Raw genomic sequence first — 8,158 nt, 5'->3', positions numbered from 1 at the left:
CAAGTTTCATGGACTTCCATCTGAAGATCCTTTTCAGTTCTTAACTGAATTCTTGCAGATATGTGATACTGTTAAGACTAATGGAGTAGATCCTGAAGTCTACAGGCTCATGCTTTTCCCTTTTGCTGTAAGAGACAGAGCTAGATTATGGTTGGATTCTCAACCTAAAGACAGCCTGAACTCTTGGGATAAGCTGGTCACGACTTTCTTAGCCAAGTACTTTCCTCCTCAAAAGCTGAGCAAGCTTAGAGCTGATGTTCAAACCTTCAGACAGAAAGAAGGTGAATCCCTCTATGAAGCTTGGGAAAGATACAAACAGTTGACCAAAAAGTGTCCTTCTGACATGCTTTCAGAATGGACCATCCTGGATATATTCTATGATGGTTTATCTGAGCTATCAAAAATGTCACTAGACACTTCTGCAGGTGGATCAATTCACCTAAAGAAAACGCCTGCAGAAGCTCAAGAACTCATTGACATGGTTGCTAATAACCTGTTCATGTACACTTCTGAAAGGAACCCTGTGGGTAATGGGACGCCTATAAAGAAGGGAGTTCTTGAAGTTGATACTCTGAATGCCATATTGGCTCAGAACAAAGTATTGACTCAGCAAGTCAATATGATCTCTCAGAGTCTGCATGGAATGCAAGCTGCATCCAACAGTACTCAAGAGGCTTCTTATGAAGAAGAAGCTTATGATCCTGAGAACCCTGCAATAACAGAGGTGAATTACTTAGGTGAACCTTATGGAAACACCTATAACTCATCATGGATAAATCATCCAAATTTCTCATGGAAGGATCAAAAGCCTCAACAAGGCTTTAATAATGGTGGAAGAAACAGGTTTAGCAATAGCAAGCCTTTTCCATCATCAACTCAGCAACAGACAGAGAACTCTGAACAAAATACTTCTAATTTAGCAAACTTAGTCTCTGATCTGTCCAAGGCCACTGTAAGTTTCATGAATGAAACAAGGTCTTCCATTAGAAATTTGGAAGCACAAGTGGGCCAGCTGAGTAAAAGGATCACTGAAATCCCTCCTAGTACTCTCCCAAGCAATACAGAAGAGAATCCAAAAGGAGAGTGCAAGGCCATTGACATAAGCACCATGGCCGAACCTGTGAGGAGAGGAGAGGACGTGAATCCCAAGGAGGAAGACCTCCTGGGACGTCCAGTGATCAATAAGGAGCTTCCCTCTGAGGAACCAAAGGACTCTGAGGCTCATCTAGAGACCATAGAGATTCCATTGAACCTCCTTATGCCCTTCATGAGCTCTGATGAGTATTCCTCTTCTGAAGAGAATGAGGATGTTACTGAAGAGCAAACTGCCAAGTTTCTTGGTGCAATCATGAAGCTAAATGCCAAATTATTTGGCATTGATACTTGGGAAGTTGAACCTCCCTTGTTCATCAATGAACTAAGTGATTTGGATCAACTGACATTGCCTCAGAAGAGACAGGATCCTGGAAAGTTCATAATACCTTGTACTATAGGCACCATGATCTTTAAGGCTCTGTGTGACCTTGGTTCAGGGATAAACCTCATGCCCCTCTCTGTAATAGAGAAACTGGGAATCTATGGGGTGCAAGCTGCTAAAATCTCACTAGAGATGGCAGACAGCTCAAGAAAACAGGCTTATGGACAAGTAGAAGATGTATTAGTAAAGGTTGAGGGCCTTTACATACCTACTGATTTCATAGTCCTGGATACTGGAAAGGAAGAGGATGAATCCATCATCCTAGGAAGACCTTTCCTGGCCACTGCAAGAGCTGTGATTGATGTTGACAGAGGTGAAATAGTCCTTCAATGGAATGAGGACTCCCTTGTGTTTAAAACTCAAGAACCTCCCTCTGCAACCATGGAGAGGAAGCAGAAAAAGCTTCTCTCAAAGCAGAGTCAACCAAAGCCCCCACTGTCAAACTCTAAGTTTGGTGTTGAACTCCCATATCCAAACTCTAAGTTTGGTGTTGGAGAGTCTCAACAAAGCTCTGCACATCTGTGAGGCTCCATGAGAGCCCCCTGTCAAGCTATTGACATTAAAGAAGCGCTTGTTGGGAGGCAACCCAATGTTTATCTAATTCTTATTTTTATTGTTTTTCATGTTTTCTTAGGTTCATGATCATGTGGAGTCACAAAATAAATATAAAAATTAAAAATGGAATCAAAAACAACAGAAGAAAAATCACACCCTGGAGGAGCATCTGTCTGGCGTTCAGCGCCAGAACAGAGCATGGTTCTGGCGCTGAACGCCCAAAATGGGCAGCTTCTAGGCGCTGAACGCCAGAACAGGCATGGTTTTGGCGTTCAACGCCAGAAATGGCACACAAATGGGCGTTGAACGCCCAAAATGGCCACCAACCTGGCGCTGAACGCCCAGAGTTGGGTACAAAGGCATTTTTACATGCCTAATGGGTGCAGGGATGTAATTCCTTGAACACCTCAGTATCTGTGGACCCCCACAGGATCCACTCAGGATCTGTGGACCCCACAGGATCCCTACCTACCTCCACTCACTTCTTCTCACCACTCTCTTTCACACAACCCCATAAACACTCTTTCCCAAAAAACCCTTCACCAATCACCTCAATCTCTCTTCCCCATCACCTCTTCACCACTCACATCCATCCACTCTTTCCCATAAACCTACCTCATAAACTCCACCTACCTTCAAAATTCAAAACCAATTTCCCACCCAAACCCACCCATATGGCCGAAACCACACCTCCCTCTCCCTCTCCATATTTCTTCTTCTTCTTCTTCTTCTATTCTTTTGTTTATTGCTCAAGGGCGAGTAATATTCTAAGTTTGGTGTGGTAAAAGCATAGCTTTTTTGTTTTTCCATTACCATTGATGGCATCTAAGACCGGAGAATCCTCTAGAAGAGGGAAAGGGAAGACAAAAGCTTCCACATCCGAGTCATGGGAGATGGAAAGGTTCATCTCCAAAGCCCATCAAGATCACTTCTATGATGTTGTGGCCAAGAAGAAGGTGATCCCTGAGGTCCCTTTTTAACTCAAAAGAAATGAGTATCCGGAGATCCGATTTGAAATTCAAAGAAGAGGTTGGGAAGTTCTAACAAATTCCATCCAACAAGTCGGCATCCTAATGGTTCAAGAGTTCTATGCCAATGCATGGATCACCAAGAACCATGATCAAAGTAAGAACCCAGATCCAAAGAACTATGTTACAATGGTTCAGGGGAAATACTTAGATTTTAGTCCGGAAAATGTGAGGTTGGCGTTCAACTTGCCATACATGGAAGAGAACGCACGCCCCTACACAAGGAGAGTCAACTTTGATCAAAGGCTGGACCAAGTCCTTATGGACATATGTGTAGAAGGAGATCAATGGAAGATTGACTCCAAAGGCAAGCCGGTTCAACTAAGAAGATTGGACCTCAAGCCTGTAGCTAGAGGATGGTTGGAGTTCATTCAATGCTCAATCATTCCCACTAGCAACCGGTCTGAAGTTACTATAGACCGGGCCATCATGATCCATAGCATCATGATTGGAGAAGAGGTGGAAGTTCATGAGATTATACCTCAAGAACTCTACAAGGTGGCTGACAAGTCCTCCACTATGGCAAGGTTAGCCTTCCCTCACCTCATTTGCCATCTATGTTACTCAGCTGGAGCTTTCATAGAAGGAGACATTCCTATTAAGGAAGAGAAGCCCATCACTAAGAAAAAGATGGAGCAAGCAAGAGAGCTCATTCATGGAGCTCAAGAGGCGCAGGAAGCTCATCACCATGAGATCCCGGAGATGCCTCAAATGTACTTTCCTCCACAAAACTATTAGGAGCAAATCAACACCTCCCTAGGAGAATTGAGTTCCAATATGGGACAACTAAGGGTGGAACATCAAGAGCACTCCATCATGCTTCATGAAATAAGAGAAGATCAAAAAGCAATGAGGGAGGAGTAACAAAGACAAGGAAGAGACATAGAAGAGCTCAAGGACATCATTGGTTCCTCAAGAAGGAAACGCCACCATCACTAAGGTGGATTCATTCCTTGTTCTTCTTTCTTCTGTTTTTCGTTTTCTATGTTATGTGCCTATCTATGTTTGTGTCTTCATTACATGATAATTAGTATTAGTAACTATGTCTTAAAGTTATAAATGTCCTATGAATCCATCACCTCTCTTAAATGAAACATGTTTTAATTCAAAAGAACAAGAAGTACATGAGTTTCGAATTTATCCTTGAACTTAGTTTAATTATATTGATGTGGTGACAATGCTTCTTGTTTTCTGAATGTATGCTTGAACAGTGCATATGTCTTTTGAAGTTGTTGTTTAAGAATGTTAAATATGTTGGCTCTTGAAAGAATGATGACTAGGAGACATGTTATTTGATAATCTGAAAAATCATAAAAATGATTCTTGAAGCAAGAAAAAGCAGCAAAGAACAAAGCTTGCAGAAAAAAAAAAGGCGAAAAAAAAAAAAGAAAAAGCAAGCAGAAAAAGCCAAAGCTCTTAAAACCAAGAGGCAAGAGCAAAAAGCTAATAACCCTTAAAACCAAAAGGCAAGGGAAAATAAAAAAGATCCCAAGGCTTTGAGCATCAGTGGATAGGAGGGCCTAAAGGAATAAAATCCTGGTCTAAGCAGCTAAACCAAGCTGTCCCTAACCATGTGCTTGTGGCGTGTAGGTGTCAAGTGAAAACTTGAGACTGAGCGGTTAAAGTCAAGGTCCAAAGCAAAAAAAAGAGTGTGCTTAAGAACCCTGGACACCTCTAATTGGGGACTTTAGCAAAGCTGAGTCACAATCTGAAAAGGTTCAGCCAATTATGTGTCTGTGGCATTTATGTATCCGGTGGTAATACTGGAAAACAAAGTGCTTAGGGCCACGGCCAAGACTCATAAAGAAGCTGTGTTCAAGAATCATCATACTGAACTAGGAGAATCAATAACACTATCTGAACTCTGAGTTCCTATAGATGCCAATCATTCTGAACCTCAATGGATAGAGTGAGATGCCAAAACTATTCAAGAGGCAAAAAGCTATAAGTCCCGCTCATATGATTGAAGCTATGTTTCATTGATAGTTGGAATTTATAGTATATTCTCTTCTTTTTATCCTATTTGATTCTCAGTTGCTTGGGGACAAGCAACAATTTAAGTTTGGTGTTGTGATGAGCGGATAATTTATACGCTTTTTGGCATTGTTTTTAGTATGTTTTTAGTAGGATCTAGTTACTTTTAGGGATGTTTTCATTAGTTTTTATGTTAAATTCATATTTCTGGACTTTACTATGAGTTTGTGTATTTTTCTGTGATTTCAGGTATTTTCTGGCTGAAATTGAGGGACTTGAGCAGAAATCAGATTCAGAGGTTGAAGAAGGACTGCTGATGCTGTTGGATTCTGACCTCCCTGCACTCAAAGTGGATTTTCTGGAGCTACAGAATACGAAATGGCGCGCTTCCAATTGCGTTAGAAAGTAGACATCCAGGGCTTTCCAGCAATATATAATAGTCCATACTTTGGCCAAGAATAGACGACGTAAACTGGCGTTCAACGCCAGCTTTCTACCCAAATCTGGCGTCTAGCGCCAGAAAAGGAGCCAAAACCAGAGTTGAACGCCCAAACTGGCACAAAAGCTGGCGTTCAACTCCAAGAAGGACCTCTACACGTGCAACACTCAGGCTCAGCCCAAACACACATCAAGTGGGCCCAGGAAGTGGATTTATACATCAATTACTTACTCATGTAAACCCTAGTAGCTAGTTTATTATAAATAGGACCTTTTACTATTGTATTAGGCATCTTTTGATCATTTTTAGATCTCTAGACCTCCATGGGAGGCTGGCCATTCGGCCATGCTTACCCTCTATTCACTTATGTATTTTCATACGGTAGAGTTTCTACACTCCATAGATTAAGGTGTGGAGTTCTGCTGTTCCTCAAAGATTAATGCAAAGTACTACTGTTTTCTATTCAATTCATCTTATTTCGCTTCTAAGATATCCATTCGCACCCAAGAACGTGATGAAGGTGATGATTATGTGTGACGCTCATCATCCTTCTCCCTTATGAACGCGTGCCTGACAAACACTTCTGTTCTACATGAATTAAGCTAGAATGAATATCTCTTAGATCTCCTAACCAGAATCTTCGTGGCATAAGCTAGAATGATGGCGGCATTCAAGAGAATCCGGAAAGTCTAAACCTTGTCTGTGGTATTCCGAGTAGGATTCGATGAATGAATGACTGTGACAAACTCCAAACTCGCGATTGCAGGGCGTTAGTGACAGACGCAAAAGGATAGTAAATCCTATTCCAGCATGATCGAGAACTGACAGATGAATAGCCGTGCCGTGACAGGGTGCGTGAGCATATTATTCACTGAGAGGATAAGATGAAGCCATTGACAAGGGTGATGCCTCCAGACGATTAGCCGTGCCGTGACATGGCATTGGATCATTTTCCCGAGAGATGACCGAAAGTAGCCATTGACAGTGGTGATGTATCACATAAAGCCAGCCATGGAAAGGAGTAAGACTGATTGGATGAAGATAGCAGGAAAGCAGAGGTTCAGAGGAACGAAAAGCATCTCCATTCGCTTATCTGAAATTCCTACCAATGATTTACATAAGTATTTCTATCCCTATCTTATTATATTAAATTCGAAAACACCATTATCACTTTATATCTGCCTGACTGAGATTTACAAGGTGACCATAGCTTGCTTTATACCAACAATCTCCGTGGGATTCGACCCTTACTCACGTAAGGTATTACTTGGACGACCCAGTGCACTTGCTGGTTAGTTGTATTGAAGTTGTGACAAATTATGAATGTGTAATCACGATTACGCGTACCAAGTTGCTCACATGCCAGGAATAGTTTCAGCCTGGACATCACAATTTCGTGCACCACCTTCCCCAGCATTATTCAGAGGCTGTGTGATAAAGCAGGGGTTGAGAAGATTATTGATGAGGTGCTGGTAGAGCAAGACAAGCCCATAACTGCCAAGAAGATGGCCAAAGTGGTGGCTGTCAACCCACTTGAGAGGAGAAGGGAGCATAGAGGACATGCTCATGTGCCACAAGGGCAACCACAATAAGAAGAAGAGCAACCACATTACTTAGCACTTCGACCACCACCATACCAACAATACCAACAATTTCCTGAAGGTTTTAACAGGGATCACTTGCAAGGAGATATACACCAAATGAGGGGAGATATACATCATCTGAGAGAGGATGTCAACCAACTCAAAGAACAACAACAATGGGACCAAGTGAATCAGAACATACAACAACTCCAAGGGAGTTTGGAGCACATGAGGAAAGAGCAACAAGAGCAGTTTGATTGGGGAGAGATACAAAGCACACTCAACAAGATAGTGGAGCAAAATAAATGGCAGCAGAGGAACCTTACTGAGTTCAGGAATCTTTATGATGCTAGAACTATTTCAAGGAGGCAATATGATATCAACACACAAGCGAAGCTGAATCACTTGTGTAATGTTGTGGCTGCCTTAAACCCTGGATACCTAACATTCATACAAGGAATGGAGGAGTTGAGTGCAAGACAAGAGGAAATTCTGGCCAAGCACAAGGAGGATGAGAGAAATTACATGAGGAGGCTAGGATTTTGGAAGCCCAAAGACACAAAGGCACAAGAGGGATCCTCCAAAAAAGATGATGATGATGACTCCCCTTCCAAAAAGAAAGACAAAGAAAAGGGGCCAATGAACTGAAGCTGCTCAAGGTTGTTGAGTTCCATGGTTGACACTCTCAAATTTCTGAATTTTTGTTTAGTTTCTTTATGTTTTAATTCCTGTTTGAGAATAAGTTGCAATGCTAGGATAGTTTATGTTTAATTCTTAGTTTTTTTTCTATGCCTGAAGTCTTTTATGAGTCCTTTGAATTATAAGAAAGAAAATGTAATGTTAGTTTAAGTTCATCTACATCAATAAAAGATTAGTTTGTTGCCATAAGAGTTATTGTGAGTTGTTACAAAAACAAGAGCAAAAGAGACTAAGACCAATTGGGACTGTTCAAAAAACTAAGAGATAAGGAACTAAGTGTAGAACCCTGAATGAACTGGAAAGAAAATGAGTCATGAAAAAAAAAACAACTAGGCTTAGAAGGTATGACAAGTAAAAGCTAAGAGGTGTCCCTTGAATATCTATAGAGCCAAGAAGTAGTAAG

At 41.5% G+C, this 8,158-nt stretch overlaps 1 non-coding gene across 1 annotated transcript; it reads right to left on the bottom strand.

Moving 5' to 3' along the window:
- Positions 1-241: 241 nt before the first annotated feature.
- On the bottom strand, positions 242-349 carry LOC148568432 (small nucleolar RNA R71). The gene has a single exon (XR_015881843.1). It is a non-coding gene; the product is annotated as a small nucleolar RNA R71 (small nucleolar RNA).
- Positions 350-8,158: the final 7,809 nt, after the last annotated feature.

Source organism: Arachis ipaensis, chromosome B4, assembly GCF_059453495.1.
Source record: "Arachis ipaensis isolate K30076 ecotype BB chromosome B4, ASM5945349v1, whole genome shotgun sequence".
Lineage (NCBI taxonomy): Eukaryota > Viridiplantae > Streptophyta > Magnoliopsida > Fabales > Fabaceae > Arachis > Arachis ipaensis.
The sequence above is the reverse complement of the archived record's forward strand: the minus strand, read 5'-3'. Positions and strand labels throughout refer to the sequence as shown.